The following is a 25,427-nucleotide window of genomic DNA, read 5'->3' as shown; positions in this document are numbered from 1 at the left end:
CAGCGACTAACCGCTTGATCTATGGCGCAGCCTTTGTCAAGACCAAAACTGACGGAGCAATATTCAGATTGAAAACATTGCATTCTGAGTATAAAATGTTGCTTACAATTGTGCACCTCTTTTTTAATTTTCCTGTTATTCTTCCTTTATTTTATTGTTTCTTTGTCGCTTTCTTCCTTATTCATTCGTTCTATTTTTTCTATACAAGTTTCTTCTTTTTTTTTGTAATTAATCACGCAGCTAAAGGAGATATAATGTAAAGGTAAATTTGCGGCTGTGCTGAATTAAGCACCATGAAATCATGGCGAATAAGATACAAGCAACATAGCTCCACGCATGCTTAACCTCGTTCACTGTGTGGCAGTGAGTGGTCAGCTTCACATCTGGTCAGTTTTGCCATCGGCAACCAGTGGATGGTAATCCGGACGCGATGACAGGATATATATGTACAAATATATATTTATTTCAAAAACCAAATTTCAGAGGGAAGCTTTATAAATATCAGTATCCTCAGTGTAGACTGTTTTCATTTCTAGTTTATCAGTAAGGTTTTACGTTTCAGATCGATTAACAAATAACCGTGAAATTTCTATTCGTTTTTGGTCTCTTTGTCAATAATTCCGTCCTTTACCGCTAAACTGATGTAGAGACAAGCTTTGCATGATCGCACAGGTATGCTGTCAAAGGCACACATAAAGGACTTACACAAGACTGGTGGTGAAACGTGAACTCGTCGCTTTAACATCGTAGTAATAAAATTATTAAAAAAAATACTTCCTAGTAAATAGCGAATTTCAGGAATACGATAATTATTTTACGAAAAAAATACTGAAAGAGAATTTTTAAAATTATGATATTTAACGAAATATTTCAAAGCGCGAACAGGAATTTATGTAAAACTGACGTAAAGCTTGTTAAACATCCATCAGGCAAATACAAGAATTTCCATGTTAAGCAACGGCTTCCATGAATAACTCTTCCACTTTTAGTGGCTATGTACGTGGTGAATTTGGGAAGTTCTAGAAAGATACAATGAGCTGTACTGCCATCTAAAGATAATATTTTCAGTTAAGGCCAAGATTCCAATACCCACTGGAACATATATACCTTCCTCTACCAGCTAATATTTCCATCACACACGCATTCACTCATGAAGCTGAGCCCTTGTTGAGGAGCCGCCCATTGTACAGGTTCTCAAGAATTTTCCAGCATTTTATGGAACCCGAAGGTTCATTATCGTGTTCACAAGAGCCCTCCACTGGTCTCAAACGCCATCAGTCCATGTTCCTCCCTATTATTTCATCATTTACACGCTGAAACTTAAAATAAATATAACTGATTTCGTAACTGAGATTCAAAGACTGGACGTCCTGAAAACAGAACAAGGGTTTAACTACAACGTGATATTCAATTAAGCGTCGAACTAAATCAACGAATCTTCTGGTAAGTATTCACTGCTTGATTATGAATAATAATAGAAGAACTGCAATGATTAATGTTCTTGTCAGTATCATGATTGTAAGATGAATCATTCAGCGAGAGATAAAATCATTACACATGTACAATGGGAGTTCCCAAACTAAAAGAAACCGTACCGATTTTCCGCAAAAAATCGATGTAGAAAAATGTTTTGGCTGAAGATACAAGACGTGTAACGAGAATAACACGAAAACAGAGACTCAAATAGAGATAAAAATGAATCATATTAAGAAACCATCATTAATATTCTTATCATTATTACGAAGACAGCTTCACAATGGGGACCCCTTTTTTCGAAAGGTGTCTTAACATACACTGCTACTTAATAATAGAGATGAAAGTCATTTCGTGCCAAAATTTACGGTTATAGCTTTTGAGCATCTTATATTCAGCGTATATTTAAGGGCTGTGAGTATGGTTATTATGGCGGGGGAAGATGTCGAACCAGAGGTAAGAGCTCATAAACTACGAAAGTTCCGTAACAGAGAAGGAAATCGCTTAAGTACAAGAGGGGGCACGCGGTAGCGTAGTTGGTGCACAAGAGGGGGCACGCGGTAGCGTAGTTGGTTGAAGCACTATGCTACAAGCCGGAAGGCCGCGGGTTCAAGTCCCGATGAGGTCACTAAACTTTTTTCAACNCCTGGGAAACTTACATAAGCCGTTTAAGAAGGATCGCTCTAGAATTAGAGTCTACATGTCACTATAGCCCTTCGGACCTCGGCCGCTTTTTCGGTTTCTTTGATTTTTTACACAGGGGGCACGCGGTAGCGTAGTTGGTTGAGGCATTATGCTACAAGCCGGAAGGTCGCGGGTTCAAGTCCCGATGAGGTCACTGAACTTTTTTCAATTGACATAATCCTTCCAGCCCCACTATGGCCCAGGGGTTGACTCAGCCTCTAACAGAAATGAGTACCAGGAATTAATTAAAATAATTTTCCGGGGGAGTAATGCGTGGCCGGCGCGTAAGGCTGACAACCTTACCGCCATCTTTGAGCCGACTGTCTAGATAATGTGGGACCCTCAACCTCTCACAACCCTATGGGCCTTCACAGCCTGGTACAGGGGTAGCTTTACTTACTTTTACAGCGGGGTTGGCCAGTTCAAATCATGAGCTGGAATGCAAAATAAGAACATATAGATTATCTTATATAGGAAGAAAGTAAATACGAACTAAAAGACTGTGACGATGGTACATTGGTACAAATATTATGTTTCTGGACATTACCCATCCTCTTGTCTTTACATAAAACGCCGTCCTCTTTATATATCAAAACACAACGTTTCGGAGACTGCAGTCTCTCTCCGATTTCAGGTAAAACCTACTCAGTTTGGCCCAATCGATACAGCTAGTCCAAATCTGTAGTAGTCCTTACCAAACTTTAATGTTAATCAACAAATAAAATACATTTCCCAGAGTCACTACATTTGTATCCGTCTATTCAACTGAGAAGACTGTGCACAGTCTGCTTTTACCGTTTCTCACTGTCTCTTCGCTTGCAGATTTCTTATATTTTTTCTTCTACCCTGAAGATGGAGGCGATACGTTCTTTCGAAACGTCGGTTAACACCACATATACACGGTGCCAAATCCCAGAAGACTGCTTTCTTCATAGTCACCGCCGTGAAAGCCTCAAATCTTACACAATGACAAATATGTTCATATTACTTTGACCCGCAAAGCTGTGAGAATTGCGTCTCCAGTCTCACTGAAATTTACAATGTAAGTAACTTCTGTGTCTACTTGCATGACATTCAGTTATTCATTTCCATTATATCGAAAATCTCGAATCTAAATCGAACTCGAATCTTGGGAACGCCAATCGCCAGTTCAGTAGAGTTCATCTAGAGTTCCTTAACAGCCAGACTGAGGAAGTCATGAGAAACATATTGGTTCTGTGTCTCTGGATGTGAAATCTGCTTACAGAAATTATGCAGCATTAATACTGGATTCATTATAATTCCATCTTATTTGCTATTATCGTCCTTAAATTTAATAATGTTTCTTTCAACCTCTTGTTGCCATGTTCCGAACATTACGCAACAAAACAAGGGTGCAAATCCTCGGGATTACTGAGTTTCCTCACTTTTGTGCTCCGTCTAACATTCTAAAGGAGCACATTCACTCATCACTCATGAATCTGAGCCCTTCTTGAGGAACCGCCAATTCTACAGCTACTCAAGAACTTCCTAGCATTTTATGGAACCCGAAGGTTCATTACCGCGTTCACAAGAGCCCTCCAGCGGTCCATATCCTGAGCCAGTCCAGGTCCAATGCTTTGTGAACATTTTCGTAGTAAGCTTATTTTTTACGGCGAAGAGTTGTTAGCCCCACGCCCAACCCCAAAGCTGGAGGACAACCCTTGTCGGCTGTCCGCGACTGCTTATTCAATATATTCGCAACTTCCCTCCATACCTGGAGGACGCGCCATGCCGTGGTTACAGGGACCCAAAATGGCCAAAGGAGCACAAGGTTTTGGAAACCGGACGTGTTTCCGTACTCAGGTGGAAGGGTAGGCTCAAAGAGAATCCGTTAAGTAGAGTTAAACCCAGTGACGAGAGATCTATTGATTGAGACTAGCTCTACCATGGGAACCAACCCAGTGCTGACAATGAGTAATATAAATCAACAATCTGTTCTCACCACCTCTAAAATCTTCGGTCGCTTTCAATAAATTTGGAAATAGAATTCCCTACTCCTGATTATAACCAAGCGAAGGTGACTCCATGCAAATTTAGCCATAAAGAAAAAAGAGACAGAATATGTAGCAGCAGAAAGAGAAAGAGAGAGAGAAGAGTGCCTGGAGATTAAAGGGCGTTTATAGTCAGCAGGAAGAGATAAAAATAAAATTTAAAGCAGGACTCTTCCTCCCTGCTTTCCGTTTCCGCGGCCATCACCGTCAGGTTGCGAGCGACGAAGCGATACTGTTTTTATCTGACGGCCCGTTTTCATCGCTTTTCCTAGAGCACCTTCTTTATCTCCAGTGGAAGGGAAGGAGGTTTGCCAACCCCAAGTTTAGCGTTGCTCATGAAACCAGTCACCCGAATGATTTACCATTCCCTCACGGTATATGCACAATCTGTTATTCTTTCAATCTTCATTTAAGAGTCCTCGGTGCCAGAGAAAAAGTTTAGTAATTAGGAAAATTGCAAAATAAACCATATTTTAGCCTTTCTTTAAAAGTGATGAACCGCCTTTAGGAGTAATTAAAAAATTGAATGCTCCGTGATATCTCTGTTCTTCTATTAGCCATAATGCAAAGAGAGATCAGCAAAGGAAACACGACTGCTCTGCCAGTTCTGATCCTGGGCTACTAAGATCAATGTAGCGATGCGTGGAGATGAGGAACTTTGAGTTACAGTTATGTTGTTAGTCGACACTTCCTCAGGTATTAATTTATTTATTCATTCGTTCATCAATGACTTTAGAGCCCTATGTTGTGCCCTAACCTTTTCTTCAGTTTCGTAATCTTTTTTTTTTTTACAGTCGGTAGCACTCCTTGGACGAGTGGTTAGCCCTTTGCAAGTCCGCTACCTATGCACAGGACAACACAAACACAGACATCCATGCCTTGAGTGGGATTCGAACCCACGATACCAGTGTTAAAGTGAGAGAAGACAGTATTTTTACGCAAACCTCAGAGAACTAAATTGTCAGCTTCCGATATGACAAGTCTTAACAAAATGAGGCATCTGTGTATTCCTGTTCTCCCACTAATGACAAAATTGTATACGTACGTTGCAGCCAGTCTGTACAGAACACACGTGAAGATGTACGCTTTAATGGGTACAGAGTTCCTGGCCCTGAGTATGGATCTCCCGGATTTCTCTGCAATGGAAATATCTTATTACTTATGTTCTTCCACTAAAATGTACTTGCTTCATTTATGCGGTAGCGTAACCAGAATGCCCAACACGGCTAACATCCAGTCTCTCTCTGGACTCGATCCCCAGCCAACTGCAGTTACATCAATCCTTATAAACTCTGTCCGTAAGACCCATTATAATATTTTCCTTCTTTCTACTCTACTCTCGAAGTTCACACTTGAGGTTCAACACCTACACAAATGAAGCTATTCATTGCACGACAACAATTAGAAAGTTCCACTTATTGCTGTTCTTCGGAATCTGTCACTCCAAGTTTATCGTAATGTCGTCTTCTTCTCTGTCTTCTAAGTATACACTTTCCTAATAAGTTTCTCTACTAAAGTTTGAATAGGCCCACATTTCTCGTTTCTCCTCCCCTTAACCACACCCCAAACACGTGGTGGTCTCTTAGATTTGACTTTGCTAATAGCTNCGTCGGTTCGAATCCCACTCAGGGCATGGATGTTTAGTTTGTGTGCGCGCGTTTTTCTGTCTTTGGGTACAGGTAGAGGCCTTGCGACGAGCTGATCACCCGCCCAAGGAGTCCTACCGAATATGTAAGATCTAGAAAAACCGAAGTGAACGGAGAAGTTCATGGAGGTAGGCCTAAGCCCACTGGGGCTGTAGTGCCAAGAAAAAAATACAGGTCAACTGGGACTGACAGATGACCCTACTTGTGAAAGGTGCCACGCACATCCTATGTGTGTGTAAGGCTGTAGCTTATTTAAGATATCGTCACCTGGTCCATTTCTTCATGGAACCAAGTGACTACGAGTATTATGACGGCCTCATTTCACTTCCACTTTCATTCGAAGTGTAGGAATGACAAAGGTTCAGTCAAAATGGGAAGCACAGTAGATCACTGAAAGTCGCGGTGCAAGGTGCGTATTATTATGGCTCACACCTCATATCTGGTGCGACAATTTAATTCCCGGGATGGCCCTGTGAAAGCAAGATTTGCTTAACTGTGCATTAGCGGCTGCTGTCACCTTTGAAATACTCTCCTTTTTAAACCATACACTTCGTGAGAAGATGGTACCACTGCCACTTGTACATTCATTCATTCCTAACAAGCCTAACAAGTGTAACCTGTTTAAATCACGAATTTCCTTAATAAATTATAGTCTTAATTGTTCATTTAAATTAATCCGGTTGAAGTACGGATATTAATATTAATATCAATTAATAAAAATTAATTATTAATTCAATTATTAAATTAAATTAAAATTAAATAAAAATTAAATTATTAATTTAATATTAATATTAATATTAAATTTGTTGCAATATAAGTGCAGCGAGTTTACGCGGAAATTAAGATGCAGGATGCAAACAAGAAGTGGCACGTCCTTGTATGAAGCTGCAAGATGTGTATAATGTGGCAATGTGCTGCGACTTATGCCCTTCTGCTAGTGCCAGCATTCCATGCAGTGCTTCATATTAGATGTTACAATTCTAAAATTCAGGAAAAGAAACGGTATACAGGAAGTAAACGTATTTAGTGTTGCAAGTGACGTAGAAATATCATGCGAATTTTATATTTGTACCAATTTCAAAATCCTTGAAGAGATGTGATCCAAGCCTAGCAATTTCATTTGAAAATGGAACAAAAATATATATTAATAGAGGCCCATTCTAATTCCATTCCGTACCATTACTTGAATATGAGAGTACTTTATCAAAATTATCTCTCTGTTCACGACAACATGCGTGCTCGAAGAGGGATATTTCCTATAAAATCAGTATTCTTGAGAACCAAATCCAAGTGGACTTATACAGATTCCCTCTCTTTATATACATGTTATTCTAGATTAATTCCGTTTGTGTATTCAGTTAAACCAACTTATCCATGAAGACGTTTCATTTAATGCTAACATGGTTAGAATTATGATGTGAAGATTTATAATTCTACGCCAAATTCCGACAAACTGTGTCAGTCCAAACCTGTTACAGTTCTCCGTGGACGCTATGGTCCTCGTTAGCCATTTCGGAAGGGTGACTGGTTTATTGGCGAGACCGATTTATTAGCATGTTATGACTTGCTTTTCGTATCTGGCCAGAAAACAACTGCCTTGTTTTTGTTTACATGCAATTTCGATGGCCGGAAGGGAACAAGGTCACCACGGGAGGCAAGTCTGTAGTTTTCCGAAGATGTGAATTTTGTTTAGTTGGCACGTGTAGCTGTCATAGAGTGTCTTCCGAAGGGTGTAGCTGGACCCTAAACTAAAGAAAATAACCGCTCTCACATGTGGGGTTCCGAGTTCTGTATCTTTGGAACTGTTTAATTCTCAAGGGTCGTTATGTGATTGGCTTGTGCTAATTGCATGATGAATTTGGCTACATAAAATCAGCCAATAGGAGATGAATTCTTGTCTGAGAGAGAGGCCGTCGATTCAAAATCCTTCTTAGGGGATGAAGCGATGCTCCAGCAGGATACCACTCTTCGAAAACTTGGCGTTTTGAATTGATCGGAGGCAGACGTCACTGGACTGCACTCCTCATGTTTCTCTAAATTCAGTCCTTCACTATGAATCGTTAAAATTTGATAATAGTAAAGGGCCATATTACTCCGTGCTTGCAAATGAAGTTATAATATTTCGCTTCTGAATAAATAAACGGTTTGTGGACAGTGGAAGTTGTGCTGTTGATTTCGAGCAGTGGACTGGCTTCAAGGGTGCAGGTTCCGGTTGCCTCAGTTATTACCATAACACGATGCTGATGGGAGTCAAGTGGGCTACCGAAGCCGGCATATAAGTACATAGAATGAAAGGAGGATGGTAAAAAACGTTCGCCAAGATCATGGTATATAGGGAAGGAAAAACATAGAACGTACATCCCTGGTTGTTTATTTCGTGTCGAAAGTCAAATTTGTGTTCTCTGTTTCCCACTCGTAGTCTGGAACAGGACAACTTTGTTTTCTACATAACGTTTTACTATTAAAATTTTCCACTTTTTAGTTAAAAACAGCTATGTTTTGCCTTTCTCTACGTATGAGTATACTTAGGGGCACGCGGTACCGTAGTTGGTTGAGGCACTATGCTATAATCCGGAAGGTCGCGGGTTCAAGTACCGATGAGGTCACTGGATTTTTTCAATTGACCTAATCCTTCCGGCCACACTATGACCCTGGGGTCGGTCGACTCAGTCTCTAACAGAAATTAATACCAGGAATATTCTTGGGGGTAAAGGGCGGCCGTCGCGTATGGCTGACAACCTTGTCGCCCTCTATGAGCCGATTGTCTAGAAAATGTGGGAGCCTCAACATCTCACAACCCTATGGGCCTCCACGTTCTGTTACAGGGATAGCTTTACTTTACTTTTACTTTATGAGTATAGTTATCATGTATTTTTCTGATTTAATTAAGAAAAAATATGAATTTGTGTACAATTGTAATTACTGTGACTTTTATACGGACACAAGCACAGCTGCGTGTGCAAATATTGTAATGACGTTCCTTGATAATCCTAATGTTGAAATAACGTTGCCATATCACTTGAACTTCTAACCTTGCACTCAGAGACCCAGGGAAGAGGGTCAAATTGATCAATAACATTATCATATTTGTTCACAATAACAAGTACACTTTGTCGTAGAGACTGTGTGAACACTGTCTGAAAGTGAGCTTAGCAGGAAGCAAAATGTCTACAGTCAACTTTTCTGTACTGTTCTTATTTTGTATATTCGTGTCGCAAATTTCAGGAGAAGAGAGGCATAATTTTTCAGATTGCCAGTCAAAACCCGGAGATAGGCTCCTAACCGAAAAGTCGATAGTGAGGTCCTATAAATTTCTTCGTTACACATCTTCTGACATGTCTTACTCAAATCCGGATGCAAAAATTAACTGCATTGAAGTGTTAGACCAAAAGGAAAATGACACCGGTGGATATGCAAGCATAACAAGCGGTGGAGTGGGGTATAACAATGTGACACTTCACTTTGAATCACAGTTTTCAAGAGGGTTTTCTTTCGTGGTGAAAATTTACGGACACTAAACTTGGTAAGTATATCATCAATTTTATAAAGGACTATGTATTTGTTTCTCTTACTCTAAAATTTACGAGGTGGCGTAAAAAGTGGTAAAAATGATAGACTTCCGGCCTTGAATGACAGTCTTACAAGATTTGTGAAATATGTATACAAAAATTCAGTCAGATGGTTCATTGCACGAGAAATTATTTTCCAATTTAAGTATTTAAATGGCGTTACACTTTAATTCAATCAAATTTTCTTTATCACAATCGACGTCGAATACGACTCTATAATTCCTGGGTTACTGTTTGAACCAGTATTTTCCATTGGTAGATAGCTAATGGGATGCTATTCTGTGACACAAGAGGCCACATATCTTCAATGCGTTTTCAAAAGAAGCGCACCGAAACATACTGAGCTTATTCTATCGATTTGACAAATTCGAGTTTAGCATTACTCGACATCTTCAAAGGGCGACAAATACGAGCATAAACATGTCTGCTTCGAACACACGAAGTTGAATATTTTCCCATGAGATATACCGACCGAAATGCGTAAATTATTGTGTATACATAATCTGGTATGTTTTCTACAGTTTATATAAGATTCACTCAAATCCGTAGAATCGTTCGTCCTACCCTTTTAAATATATTCTTTGCACCACCAATAGTAAATAGTAATTATCAAGGAATATATTTTTCTTACTATTTACATTCATTTTCCTCCAGATGAAACGCCCGGAACTCAATAATGTGCCAATATTGGCATCAGATTTTAATAACATAAACTCCTAATAACTTACTTAAATATTCAATTTTCCTCCAATTAATATATTGTTTTTCTTTGAGGCCATAAAGGCCACTCAGAAGACTATGAGGATGTAGGAGGTAATGTTTACACTACACCCTGGAGAAATATGGCATATCCCAACAAGGCGAACGGTTATGTGGAGAGAGAGGGGTGGAGGGAGGGGGTAGGAGAAAATTGTCCACTCATTCAACAGAATATGTTGCCATACGAGCGATTTTTCTTTCTGTTTTTTAGTTAAATTCTTTTGCGCTCCCACATGCTTCATAAATTTGTGGGGATTGTACTTCACGTCCTGTTTTGTTTACAAGTGAACCTCGTGGTTCTCTCATGAAAACTTTCTGTATTTTTTTCTTCTTCCTTGCATGCTATGTCTTGATCTAATATTTGAAAATAATATTGCAAATACTATTAAACTTTAAGTTTCTCATTGTCTGATATTTAATTCTCCGTTCTCTAAACTCTCGGACCAAAATGTATTTTTTTTTCGGAAGCAATTCCTATTTATGATTATGCTCGAAAGAAGAGATCGCTTTTTCAGCAGGAAAATGGAGGGTCAAAACATAAAAATTTTCTGTATTTGTCCCTAATTCTATGGCAAATAATCGGAAGATATCAGCGAAGTTTGAAAATTTCTGACAATTATTTATAACAAATTTTAACACATATTTTAAATATTGACCATTGTCTCAGTTTCTTCAAACCATCATGAACTAAGTTATCCTACCCTGCTTCTCCCTTTGGCAGAGCTATCCTCCAAATCATGGGCCAAAATTTGAGAACTGGTCTACCAAGAGACCAGCTGGAAAAAGTTCCTTACTTTATTGTATCATCTGAAAAACAAATAGAACCAGTTTCCGAAATGTCATGGTTTGGAAAAATTGGTACAAGAGCCAATGTCCAAAATATCTATCAAAATAAGAAGGTAACCGTTTCATAATTTTATAAGACGTTATTTACTGCAATTGGAAAACAACTGCGTCCAATTTTCTTCACTGTATTGAAATAAACTCTTACCCGTTGACAGGTGACGAGGCGATGGACGCATATGAACAGCCTGGTGACAATTTCTGTGGAAAAAGAAATGAAGAGTGAAAGAAACTTCCAGCAACCTACAGAAGACTTCTAATTTCATCATAAGTGTTAACATATGAAGAAAATTTCAAGTGTGTCAGTATACATTGAACAGTGGGAGAACTTTTTTACTGTAACGTTGTGTGTAGTTCGACAGAGTATGGTAGTAACCCCTCCCAAAAGTAGTCTTCATAATCACCGCTATGAAAACCTCAGATTCACCATAATATTTAAAGTACTTTGATCAGATCAGCTGTTGTATCTCTGTTGACTTAAATTAGTTTCAAGATTTACTTCTTATTATATTTACACAATTTATAAAGAAATAGCATAAAATATCAACTGAAAATATGTTCATTTTTTGCTTCATTAATACCCTTATATATCTGAAATTCCCTTCAATATATTTGTCATGGCCGGTCACGGTAGCCGAGCGATCTAAGGTATGTACTGTCTTCGCTCGCTTGGAAACCGTGATCTTGGGTTCGAATCCCACTCAGGGCATGGATGTTTAGTTTGTGTGTGTGCGTTTTTCTGTGTTTGTGTACAGGCAGAGGCCTTGCGACGAGCTGATCACCCGCCCAAGGAGTCCTACCGAATGTGTAAGATCTAGAAAAACCGAAGTGAACGGAGAAGTTCATGGAGATAGACCTAGGTCCACTGGGGCTGTAGTGCCAAGGAAAAAAATATTTGTCATGAAGGATGAGAAAGGCTGGCTGTTTGACGACTGCAGTGTTTTTCCCCAGCAATATCAGATAAAAGACCGACGTTATTAAAGTTTTGATAATATGTTACTTACTATAGATAGATACACTACCACACTTTTAAGCCGTTAGGTTACCATATATACCACTTGCTTTAACGTACTAAACCCATGAATTCTGCCAACAGATGGCATGTATGTGTTTCGTATGTTTCTCACAATAAACAGCATTTCTTTCACGAACCAGCGTTAACTGGTTGAGCTTTGTAACGAAAATATAGTGTGCTTCCTGTGAGGTACAAACTGAATTTCTATATATTACGTATTTAAAAGAAACTCAACCTTTAATTGAGGAGAGTGATCTGAAGGATGCCAGAGCCGTTAGACCGTAAAATATTGTCATATCTCTGGCGGGACTCTGAAACAATGATCACTGTACTGGAGAGATCATGCAGCAATTTACCACTAAACTCTCAGTCTTTAAAGTGTTAAAGACTGAATTTATTCTAAATAATATATTGAAATTCACTTCGTACCTGACAAGAAGCATATTACACAGCTATAAAGAACAACCAGTTAGTATTCTATAGGGAAGCAAACGCTCTTTACGATGACAACCATAAGAAACACGTACATTCACATTTTGGCCAGAATGCAGATTCTTAGTAGGTTAAAACGGGTGGTACATATAGAGCCACTGGGCTGTAGAAGGATATTTTGAGTCTATTTTCGGTTCATTATTTTTATACAGTAATAAAACAGTTATCAGTAAGAGACTTGCATTGAATTAAATTCTAATTTGCTGTGTTAACATTTCTGACATAGTTTTAATGTCGTAATTTTCTGAACCACAATATGTACCACATGTCAACCTTCACATCCCACTCACTACCAACATGTTCTCATCAGTTTAATTGCCATCATTTTGGTTGCGTAGGAATGTTACACATATGTATGCCCCCTCAGTTTTGTTTTTCTGTCAAAATGCTTTAACAGGGAGATGAATTATTACTATCAGCAATTATTCGTATTACGGCCAAAATTATGAATTGTATAATTGTAGACAATATACCTTTATCAATGGGAAAGACTGAGCTATATAGAATACATTATGCTCAAAAATGTCATATTGTTAGGCAGTAGAATACATATCCTTTATAAATAGTACCGAATCTTCGCCCAAATATTTTAAAATATTTCCATGTTATCATAACAGTGACACCCAAAACTTAAGGCTGCTTTTCTTATGGTTCCAAATAACCGTGCCCAACACAGAGCTAATATTTTGATATCTGAATGCATATACGTCTAACTACATAATTTTCTGTGTGACTGAGCGACCTGTTTCTGTCTTTAATTGATAAGAACATCAAATCAAGGTCAAGGAATTAATATAGTAAACAACTGAATTCAAATGATACATTAAATTCCATATAAAATATCCGTTAAAATCGTTTAAATGTATTAAGAATGCTTCAAGTTAAGTAAACCAATAATGGGTTGGATGGCCTAGTCTCTATTCCCGACAGTGCAAAATTCATATTTTCTCCACAGCGTCAGGCCGGTTGTGGGGAGCACTCAGCCTCCTATCCAATGAGTACCGTGAGATTTTCCCCCCGAGGTAAAGCCGCAGGGACGTGAAGCTGACTACTCATCTTCATATAGTACTGAGGTCAAAGAAAGGTGGAGGTATACCTCCACTATCCCATATGTCTTCATGGCACAGTGCTTAAACAAATAAGCACAAGGGCAAATTTACTTGACCTTAAACCGATAAATCTGGAAGCTATAAATAAAACACATGTTTAAGTCTGGCTTGCTGTCATTCAAAACGAGGCGAAATTTTCTTGACCTTGTATATTTGAGCTCAAATTCATTTCTGTTTTCCCAATAAAACGTCAGTAATTCATTTACTAATAACCACGAGATAATGCACTATATCTTTCTTTCCAAAAAAATCACGTGTGCAACATATCCCCAAAAATCTTGCTGTAAATAGATCGTTTCCCAAGAAGTCCACAATAGGTTTCTAATTGTTATGAATACCTTGGATTTTATAAATCTGTTTATATTCTCAGAAGTTGATGATAAGATGTGTTTCCACAACTAATTAAAATAACAAGTACTTCCTTCACTTATATTGTTTTATTGTTCTCTGTTATTTCAATTTTTATCCATTTTCAAAATACCAATTAACCAATTATAGCTACATTTTGCATCCGTTGAGACTAATTTCCTTAAATTGTCGTATAAGCGGCTTCCGTAGTCTAGAGGTAACGTTCCCACCTCATGACTCGTGGTACGCGGGTTCAAACCCGGCGGAGGTCGTGGAATTTTTAAGGGCGGAAAAATTCAGGGAGGGAGGGACTTTAAGCCGTGGGTCCCGTGTCGTAGCTTTACGGCACGTAAAAGAACCTCATATTTCCAAAGGAGGTCACTGAGCTAAATTCAAGGACATTTCCCGCCCAACAGTAGTCTCTAACGCCTCTGATAGATGGGGGAAGCATTATAGATACGGCCAAGCCAGTAGAGGCCGAACTCGCTGGCTCGGTCGGGACTGATGGTACGCACCAATATCGGTAGGGTATAGAGTCTGGTAGAATATCATAGAGGGAAGCACAATGGACCAATACAGGTCTAAGTGCATGGGGAAACCCACCCTCTCCAATAAGTAACTAACTAATTAAATAGTCGTATACGCGGTGTAATGTAATGCCTAACATAGTTGTCTCTGTGTTCAATTAAGCACCACACCATGAAGGCGTATATGGGAGTGGAGGTATATTTCCACCATTCTTGCACTAGATGGAGGTGAGCTCACAGCTTCATGATCCTGCCGCCTTACCTCCGAGGAAAGGGCTCGCGGTACCGATTACATTAGGAGGCTGGGTGGGCCCCAGAGCCGATTTGGACACTATGGAGAAGGGAACTGAACACAGGCCGTCCAGCCTGAAGCTTTTCGCCGTACCGACTGAGCTATTCCGGATTTTTAAGTTCAATAACATGTCTTCCATTATAATTGCTTGCTCCTACGAATTGTCAGTACAGGTCAGCACTAAACCCGCAGAGATTGTGAACCACATGAGAGTCCCGCGGCTCAAACTTATTCACAGCTGAGAGCATTGTCTGCCTACGCCAACGCTTATTTCCGCTGCAGCCTCTAAGCGGCTTTCAACAGTCTTGAAGCTTCTTCATCAAAATAAAATTTCAGCCGAACTCTGAAGGCGGGTGGATGTCGGATTTATCGTAAAGGATCTCGAATTTCTGAGCCCAGTGACATCAGAAGTGCTTTAAATGTGAGTGACACAGGTGACCTCTGGTGGGCGCCTGTGTATTGTACTTTGCGAGAAAAGTGCGTGACATGGATCGGGTAGTTCACTGACCCCTGTCCTCGTGTGAAAATGCTACTGACCGCTTCTCTCCATGTCGTTTCTGTATCAGAACTAAGCTAGTATTGTGGCTGCTAGGTAGTACCCGCTTCATCAAAATGGTACAATTCGTTGGCGTAAAGATTCTAGTTTGGCAGACAGAGAGTTTGAAATTTAACTGTTTACTGCAACAATGATTACCTCAAGCAAATGCCAAAATAATTACTATAGGATTCTGACGATGGTGTATAGCACAGTGATATATTGGGTTTTTGGACTTNCGCAAACAGATCCAGTTTCCGAAACGTCGTGTTTTTATTAGTTATCTTAAAAACCAGGATGATGGATAAAGTCCAAAAACCCAATATATCAGTGTGCCAAAATAATTATTTAGGAAACAACTAGAAGCATTTTAATTCCACAATACGTAAAAAATGCGGTTTATACAGGGTGTCCCAAGAGGAAAGCTCGATATTCTGGGAGGTCATAGTGTCGATAATCCTAAGCAAAAATTATATATATATATATCACTATCTCGGAAACTTCTCAGTATACAGTACAGTTCCAAAATTAATTATAAGAGACATTACGTACTGTCTCCAATACCGGTATTTACTGTTCAAGTGATAAAATTGGTACAATTTACCTAGTACAATACATATTCGAAAATTCCACTGGCAACATCAGTGCACTTTGTAACTCATGTGAGGACATGGCGTGTTGCTCGTCTGTACAGGGTACATTCTATAGCTCTATGAATGTGATACATAGAACAGAGGTTCTATTACTAAATTGATGAAATTAAACTTCTGCAGTCTTCACTTCATATATCATTATAATATACCAATCCATTGTAAATATTCCAGTGAAGTACTTTGCACATTTCGTTGGAAATAATTGACTAAAGATTGACCTTGAAAAGTAAATAACTGTTCAACATTCGACGACAAAAGATACATAAGCGTCATTATCACATATCAATCTCTGAGAGCAGCAACAATTTTCAGGTACATGCAGCTGATTTCCTTGGAGAATATCCATATTTCCACGTATACTTTATTGCATAACGTTAATTTTCCTCCGTTAATGATGTAAAGAGCATATTCTCTAGTGTGTATTACGCTAATTACAGTGTCGTATATGTTCCCGCAATCAGAGATAATATTAACTGCTTCCCTTCCAAAATAAGCACATAAAAACTGAACGGCATTACCGTTCCTGAAGGTCGTACTGAAGGTCGTACGGATGTTAGTGGATATATGGCTCTAACTGCATACTTGCCGCTTATGTTAAGCTATAAACTATCAAATTATGGCCAATCCTACTATATTTACAGTGTACATGGGCTGTATCATAAGTTACTACTAAATTTCCCAATGTAAACTTAAAGCGATTACATGATTTTACAAGTAACAATTCGTGACATTTGGTTACGTGTGGCGCAATTTGAGTATATACAAAATTCAAATGATTTCTGAACTTGGCGAATTCAGCAATTTGAAAAATCTGCTCCCTACGGACGCAAGCAACAAACAATAAAACGGAAACTCGAACAGAGCTAATGTCTGCTATGGAGGTTAGCCGCACAGCAAATTATGTTATGTTAACTGCGTTACAGTTTGATAGTTGAGGAGACCTGTCAGTTTTGGAACACCATGACGTGCTACAGATTCCGGCCGCAACTAACAGATGGCAGCAGCTATGAGGCGACCTGACACAGCGTCGCCATTGCGCAGGTTTTTCTGGGGTTTTTTCCACGACGTTTTATTTAGCTGGGAAATTATATAGTCTACATATACTTGGTTGAGGGGCTATGCTACAAGCCGGAAGGTAGCGGGTTCAAGTCCCGATAAGGTCATTAGATTTTTTCAATTGACCTAATCCTTCCAGCCGCATTATGGCCCTGGGGTAGACTCAGCCTCTGACAGAAATGAATACCAGGAATGAATTAAATAATTTTCCTGGGGAGTGAAGCGCGGCCGGAGCGTAAGGCTGACAACCTCACCGCTATCTGTGAGCCGATTGTGTAGAAAATATGGGACCCTCATCACAACCCTATGGGCCTTCACGGCCCGTTACAGGGATAGCTTTACTTTTTTACATATACACATCACAGGACTTCGCACATAAAATTATACACGATACGTGCATAAACAGACGCATGCATATAACATACATAGTGTGACATGACGCCCGAAAGCTGGAATAATGAAGTCAGAATAGACGCTTATTGCTGGGCAACGGCCCGGTAAACACGTTCCTGCGGAGTCAAAACAACGTGACAACGACATTGCTAGGGCAGCAGTTTCTTGGTAAACAACCCGTTGCTGGACTACGCAAACGCCTTGCCGTGCAAATGGTTAGCATAAGAGAATGAGCGGTGTTTTCTATGGGTCAACCCCGAAGCTATATAAGGACGACGCCAGGCCAGCTGACATAGAGATTTGAAGGAGTGTCTAGAGACTCGGCAGTCGAAGATAATTGAGAGGAAATGGAAAGAAAAGAATTAGGCTGTGAGGACTTCACGTGTGCTACAGTGACAGGCTTTTATAAATCCATTGCCAGGATACGACTAATGAAGACTGAGAATACTAGTGTGTGCGTGTAAAGGCGCGTCCACATTACTGTGCTCGTGCTCGTGTGACTCGCTATGCTCGCGAGTAATGTGGACGATATGACAAGTCACGAGACAAGCAAATTTTAAATTAAAAACTAGTCAATAAAGTAAAATACGACTACAGCCTATACACACTACGAGTAAATATACGGATCCTCACGCGCCGAAGCCTGGCGAGCAACTGAAGTAGCATGGGCAAAGATTTACGAGCACAAATAAAAGCCAGACGAGTCTCCCGACGAGCACAAGTCTGGCGAGCAGGAGTAATGTGGATGCGCCTTAACGGTGAACTGTAAAGTGTGTGTATCAGCGATAGCGTTATATTATTTGTAGTTACGAGTTGAGTGTATAAGCGCAATAAATCCAATCATCCAATCCAAACCCCGTCTATAATTACAACCCTAAAACATGACAACACATACACACACAAAAAATGAAAATCCTCCTACTCCCTTTACTTTATCGCAAATGTGTTTGATTGTAAGACAATAGTTTCTTACCAAATAAGTACAGAACTCTGAATTTGTGATTAAGACTTTTTTTATGTCCTGAAAAAGTTAAACAGTGTGGTCACCGACATCACCTCCTACTGAAATTTCCAGTTTACAAGGCAGCATTTAGTCACGTATGCAGATTCTGAGAAACGTGTATATCTCTAACTTATGTAAGAAGCAATTATTGCTAAAACACTTTAATAATGCTAACAGACTGAATATATTCCCATATTTCTGCAGGACTGGCTGACAAATTGCGATAAGGGCTGAGGAACGCCAGTCTGATGAAGAGCTAACGTCCCGATTAGAGTAATGTAGGGGCAGGAACCCCTGCCTGCCACTCCACCTGTCTACTGGCCTCATCTCGACTTGTCACTTAGCTATTTAGCCCGGCGTCACATCAGACAAGACCCCGCGCAATTTCCACTAAACTGCCCTTCCAAAAATACATAATGTATTATATTCCTCCGCCGACCTGACATAATTGTACCTGACGCACTCCAGTACACTGACGGATAGTTTAGCTCACTGACACGTATCAATAACGAGAAAAAGAAAATATTCACATTTACGTATTACTCCACAAATGAGTTTTTTGGCAACACCCCATATCACTTTGTTCTCCATGGTAACTTATTACAGACACAAATCAATAGCATTGAATATAAAATGCGCAGGTAAAATAAAGGTAAAGCTAGCAGTGGAGGCCCATAGGGTTGCGAGACGTCGAAGCTCTCACGTTTTCTAGAAAATCAGCACAAAGATGGCGGTGAGGTTGTCAGCCTTACGCGCCGGCCGCCCTATACCCCGCAAGAATATTCCTGGTACTCATTTCTGTTAAGAGGTGACTCGACCATAGGGTCATAATGCGGCTGGAAGGATTAGCTAAATTGAAAAATCCATTTACCTCATCAGGAACCGAACCCGCGAAATTTCGGCTTGCAGCACAGTGCCTCATCCAACTACACTACAGATGAAATGCTCAGAAGAGGTACAAAATTTCTTAACTTTGGAGTTACACCCATTTTTGCACCTCTCCGTTCTAACTGCAATGGAAATTCAACAACTTCAAACCAGCTCGACTATGAAGGTCGGAAAGAACAGTTCCAGCGCTGAACGAAAGATGGCATGAACGTCATAAATATAGTGTGGCGTGTAAAACTGTTAATGCCGTATCACATTCCAATATATATTACACTGACTGGCCGGTGTCCTTGACCTTAAATAGTTATTCTAATATTTTACAGAACATTCTCTCAGATAATTCACTGTATATATAATTTTGTGGGGCCGGTCACGATAGCCGAACGGTCTAAGGCATGCACTGTATTTGCTCGCTACGCACTCAAAAATACTTGCTCATGATTACTGAGATATCTCGTTATATACTATATAGGCTATCCTCTGAAAATAAAACAGTGTCGTTAAATAACCTGCAATGACATGAATGGCGGAATTGCAGAAACTTGCGTTTTATAACTGCGCTATAAAGTTTACCCTATTCGACGCTAATGGTTAACAGAATTCAGCTCCACTGTGATGAACTAATTATTACAAAGCCGGCATAAGCAAACGGTGTATCATAAATTATGATGACTTTAGGGAACAGCTCATATCCTCTGACTTTATTAAACCTCACCGTACTGAATACAGAACAACACTATTATTCATCTGTGATGACGCAGGCAATACAGAGCTACAACATTTCATTTTGATAATGTTCTTTTACATAAATCTAACCTAACATGTTTATTATTAGTTACAAAGGAAGAGTAATTACTAACAGATCCTTATTCTAAACTTAGTTTAATTCCTAGAAAGATCTTCTTCTCCTTCGACGAATTAGACCCTCTGGTCTTTTCCCATTCCAGGATTAATCCCAAACTACGAATCTTGCAGACAGCTGGTATGACTCCTTAGACGGCGCGTCGACCAATCACAAGATCGCTACATATACAGGACGATATAAGAGAATCGATGCCTCGAACAGAATTCGAACAGTGTTCGAGAGCACGATGACCTTTCTTTCCTTAGCTCGGTCACTGTTATCGGCACTTACTTTCTTACTTATTAAACTGAGTCCTTCTTGAGCAGAAGTCAAATCTGCAGCTACTCAAGAATTGTTCAGCATTTTATGGAACCCGAAAGTTCATTACCGTGTTCACAAGAGCCTTCCACTGGTCTTTATCCTGAGACAGATCAATCCAATCCATACCATCCCATCCTATCTCTCTAAGATCCATTTTAATATCTGTCTCGACAGTTACGAAATAAGTAATACGAAAAGAGTAATAAATATACCTTCATCCAAAATACTGAAACTCTACCGAGAAAATAAACAAGCCTATATAGCAAACAAATGTTAGTAAAACTAAGGTAAAAAAAAATAGAGACAGAAATGTCTAAAACAGTGTCTAAAAAAAGGGAAGTGAAGATAATATTCTCGGCCATATTGATCGTATTCCTACTCTTGTCTGCTTCTCAACCCTTACTGCCCGTCCCCATTAACTGGGGTTGGTAGATAAGGGAAGCGACCGGATTATTGCAGACTAAAGTTAATAATACGATTCCATCCTAACATCCAGACCCCATTCCATCCCTCGGTACTCTTCCATGCCCCTGTGCCGTACAGCTACAAGAATTAGATAACATACACATGGCTTCGACACCCAAGATTCCGTGCTGATGCTGTAATAATACAGGAGCAGCCTGGCTTATGTTTCCAGACACTGAAGACGTAAGCCACAAGATAACTAGGAGAAGCGGTGTGGTCACACAGAGAAAAGGGATAATCTGCCGGTGAGATCTCTAGTGGCGTCCAGATGGCGAAAGATGGCGGCAAGGGGTAATTCCAGACGTCCTGGTCAGAAGTAATCAGTTTTCATTTTATGAATACTCTACGTTCGAAGTGAAGAGTATTTTTATAAGGGTTTAAGGTATTTTAATACCACTAGGGACAAACAACATTAGGCAGTCAGAAAGTGGTTATCAAAATTTTCAAGTCGGTATAGCGACCAAAAACAAGTGGAGAATGTGAAATGTTTTAAATATTTGGGTAGCTTGTTAACAGATGATGGAAGGTGTACTTGTGAAATTAAATCCAGGATTGCCATGGCAAAAGCTGCATTTAGCAAGAAGAAGAATCTTTTTACCAGCAAATTGGACTTAAATTTGAGGAAGAAACTAGTGAAATGCTACATTTGGAGCATAGCTCTGTATGGGGCTGAAACATGGACACTTAGGGCAGTAGATCAGAAACATCTGGAAAGTTTCGAAATGTGGTGTTGGAGAAGAATGGAGAAGATCAGTTGGACCGATTATGTGAGAAATGAAGAAGTGTTAATTAGAGTCAGTGAGCAGAGGAATATCCTACATGAAATAAGAAAACGGAAGGCTAATTGGATTGGTCATGTTTTACGCAGAAACTGCCTTCTAAAAGAAGCTATCGAAGGAAAGATAGATGGGCGGATAGAAGTGACAAGAAGACGAGGAAGAAGACGTAAGAAGATGCTGGATGACCTTGGGGACAGAAGAGGATACTGTCATTTGAAGGAGAAAGCTCTAGATCGCATTAAGTGGAGGAATTGTTTTGAAAGAGACTGTGGACCTGTCGTCTTGACAGATTACTGATGATGATGATAGCGACTGGCTACGGACTGAACGACCAAAGTTAAAGTCCCAGTGGGGGTAAAGCTTTCACTTCTCCGTGTCGTCCAGACCGTCTCTGGGACCCACCTAGCCTTCTATCCGATGGGTACCGGAGGCTCTTTCCCAGGAGGTATGGCTTCAAGCTAACCACTTACCTCCAACTAGTGCCGAGGTCAAGAAAACCTGGATTTATACATCCACTTCCCCATACGTCTTCATAATGTAGTGCTTAATTAGTTAAGTGCAGCAACAACTTTACCTTTTTTTTTCATCTAAGAATATATAAACATTCTGGAGGTATTACATATAAGTTCAGTATTTTTATATTGACGTGCCTGTGAGCACATCTGCACTGCGAGTTGAGGAACAATGATTGCTGTTCGTTGTGGGTGCTTACAATTAACTTCTCTAAGTTATTATGCTTCGCCGGTCACGGTCGCCGAGCGATCTAAGGCATGTACTCTCTTCGCTCCTTCGGAAACCGGGATCATGGGTTCGAATCACGCACAAGGCATGGATGTTTGGTGTGTGTATGCGTTTATTCTGTGTTCATGTTGTCCTGTGTTTAGGTAGAGGCCTTGTGACAAGCTGATCACTCGTCAAAGGAGTCCTACCGCCTGTGAAAGTGATCAATAAACTGAGAAATCAGCCCTGTGCTCCTAAGTGGGAGTAAGCTTAAAAGTGGTGCAAGAGGCAGAAAAAAAGTTCTTCGACTTGCACACACAAATTTACGGACATATTAAATGGGTAATTTTCTTCTTGCCTCGTCATTTCAATTCTTCCAAATATTCTTCTCAGTTTACCTCTCAGCTGCCTTCCACTAAATAATTCCCCCGTGATAAGAAACGGAAGTTTCCTACCTTGTAAAGCAACCTGTAAATTGCGATTTTAAGTAACTTATACCTTCTAATTGCCTGTCACAGTAATATGCAAGATTTGTATTCGAATGGTATCCAGTTCAAATCTCGGTTGGGTTTTCAGTTATCCTTCCTAAGGTTGTCCATAATTTTTGTAAATCTATCAAGACGAACTCCGGAACTCCGTGGTATGTAGTCCGCAAGCGAATTATACCGACCGAGCGACCGTCACTTGTCAACGAAGTTAGTGCCATCTTATGAGGATAGAAGGTGTCACGTGATCAAAACAACGGTTCCCCACGGCCGTTAATTTCGGTTTTCTAGGCCGGAACCGCTAATTCCTTGAAATAACTCCTCAATTATCCCCACGACGCTGAGTGGACCCCGTTCCAGACCCACTACTTCTCAGAAAATCTGGTAGCGCCGGGAATGTAACCCAGGACCTCAGGATCTGTAACCAGGAACTCTGACCACTAGACCACAGAGACCGTCGACGAAATCCGGGACATTATCCATCTTCTAAACTCTTTTTTTTTTCCTTGGCACTACAGCCCCAGTGGGCCTAGGCCTACCTCCATGAACTTCTCCGTTCACTTCGGTTTTTCTAGATCTTACACATTCGGTAGTACTCCTTGGGCGAGTGATCAGCTCGTCGCAAGGCCTCTACCTGTACACAAACACAGAAAAACGTACACAAATTTCCATGCCCTGAGTGGGATTCGAACCCACGATCTCGGCTTCCGAGCGAGCGAAGACTGTGCATGCCTTAGACCGCTCGGCTACCGTGACCGGCTCTTCTAAACTCTTACCTACTCATAATTAATAATCACCATTCCATCCCATTCGACGTTTTAGGTTGAACCGGTAGTTCAGTAACCTAATAATTTTTTGCAGTTCCAAATTTCTTACAAAATTCTCTCTGCACTTTTGTTTCCACTTCTGAGTTCCGTGTCCAGATCGTCAGTAGACCTTTATTTCACATATTCACAGGCTTGTTATTTGAAACAAAACCACAAATACCCTGATAGAAACTAATATTGAGAGATAAATCGAACTCAGCGGTTTCGGTGATGAACAGTTATCTTATATTCTCTTTCACGGTCTGTTGGTTGTGCTATTCGCTGACGCAACAGTTGATATGAATACACACACGACTAGTGAATAAAGCAGGCGGAAACATTTTGTCATTCCAAAAACAGACTTCGAACGTGACGCAATTCCGTTCTATACAGAGTTACTTAATGAAATCACAGAGAGCCCGTACTTCGAAGTGAATAAAAAATTATATTTCTCACACAACAATTTATTTCCCCAGAGCCACACAAACACACCTCTATCGTAGTAATAATTTCTTTTTTCACACGCCTTTCACATAAAAGTAAATGTTTATTTGTATTAGTATCATTGTGGATGAGGTGTGCGACTATAGACGAGGTAAGGATTGGTGAATTGGATTTATTAACCACTTGTACACGCCAGTCTGAACTACAAGTAATTGCAGTGTTAACGCCGATCACCACACTTAAAATCACTAGTACACGCTAAGTCTTCTGAGTCTTCACTAGACGTCTCCTGGAAACGGCTTTAACAGTGGAGATTCTTTAGTTTCCCGCGCTCACGTAATTACTCTCCGGTGAATATCCCACAACTGAATTCAACCGACCTGGGGTCCTCGCTATATAGCCTCGGGGAGGACCCAACAGAAAACACCTCCAACAGTTCCTCTATTGTTGTTATGGGCGGTTGCCTACAGATAACTCGGATGTCGTTGAAGTGTTTACCGGCCGACACCAGGCAACGCATGTTCCTTCTCGCATCGTTCCACAGCAACGGCACTAGACGCCATGACACCTGGAGAACTCTCGAAACGAAATAATATTAAACCGAGCCTTCTTGGTACGTCAAATGAATAAGTAATATTGAATTCTCTAAGTGTAATTTTTATATTAACGAACCAAATAGTTGAGTTTGGTTAAATAACTGAATCGTAGTTCTGAAAATGACATAAGTATCTGAAGTCGATATATTCTACATAACTCAGTCAGTATAGCGACCGGGGTTCGATTCCCTGCAGGGACAAGTATTTCTCTTCTCAACGGAGTCCAGATCGTCTTTGGGGCTCACCAAGCGTCCAATCCAATGGGCACCTGGGCGATTTCCCAGGGGTAAAGCTGTCGGGGAATGCAGCTGACTTACCACTTCCAACTAAAGTCGAGGTCAAGAATTGTGGAGCTTTACCTCCGGTCCCCCATGTCCTCATGGCATAGTTCTTAATTAAGCACAGGGACAACTTTACTTTACCACTGGAATCGAACTAGGAAAGAGGAATAAAACAAACCGATTTTATGTTTGCTGGTATTTCCCAAAAACTATCCTGTAATAACATGAAATACGTCTTTCATGAAAAACTACAATTGTCGTAGTTACTATAGGATTCTGACGATGGTGTATAACACACTGATATATTGGTTTTTCGGACTTTATCCATCGTCCTGGTTTTTAAGATAACTAATAAAAACACGACGTTTCGGAAACTGGATCTGTTTCCG

The 25,427-nt window shown here is 40.1% G+C and overlaps 1 protein-coding gene across 1 annotated transcript in view; it reads right to left on the bottom strand.

Moving 5' to 3' along the window:
* LOC111864398 overlaps positions 1-25,427 on the bottom strand; it is a 120,727-nt gene that overhangs the window by 80,343 nt on the left and 14,957 nt on the right. The window contains exon 2 of the mRNA XM_033751419.1: positions 5,215-5,305. The gene's annotated coding sequence lies outside the window, so the exon portion shown is untranslated. The remainder of the gene's footprint in view (positions 1-5,214; positions 5,306-25,427) is intronic.

The sequence above is a fragment of the Cryptotermes secundus genome, unplaced genomic scaffold (assembly GCF_002891405.2).
Source record: "Cryptotermes secundus unplaced genomic scaffold, Csec_1.0 scaffold431, whole genome shotgun sequence".
In the NCBI taxonomy this organism is placed as follows: Eukaryota; Metazoa; Arthropoda; class Insecta; order Blattodea; family Kalotermitidae; genus Cryptotermes; species Cryptotermes secundus.
The sequence above is the reverse complement of the archived record's forward strand: the minus strand, read 5'-3'. Positions and strand labels throughout refer to the sequence as shown.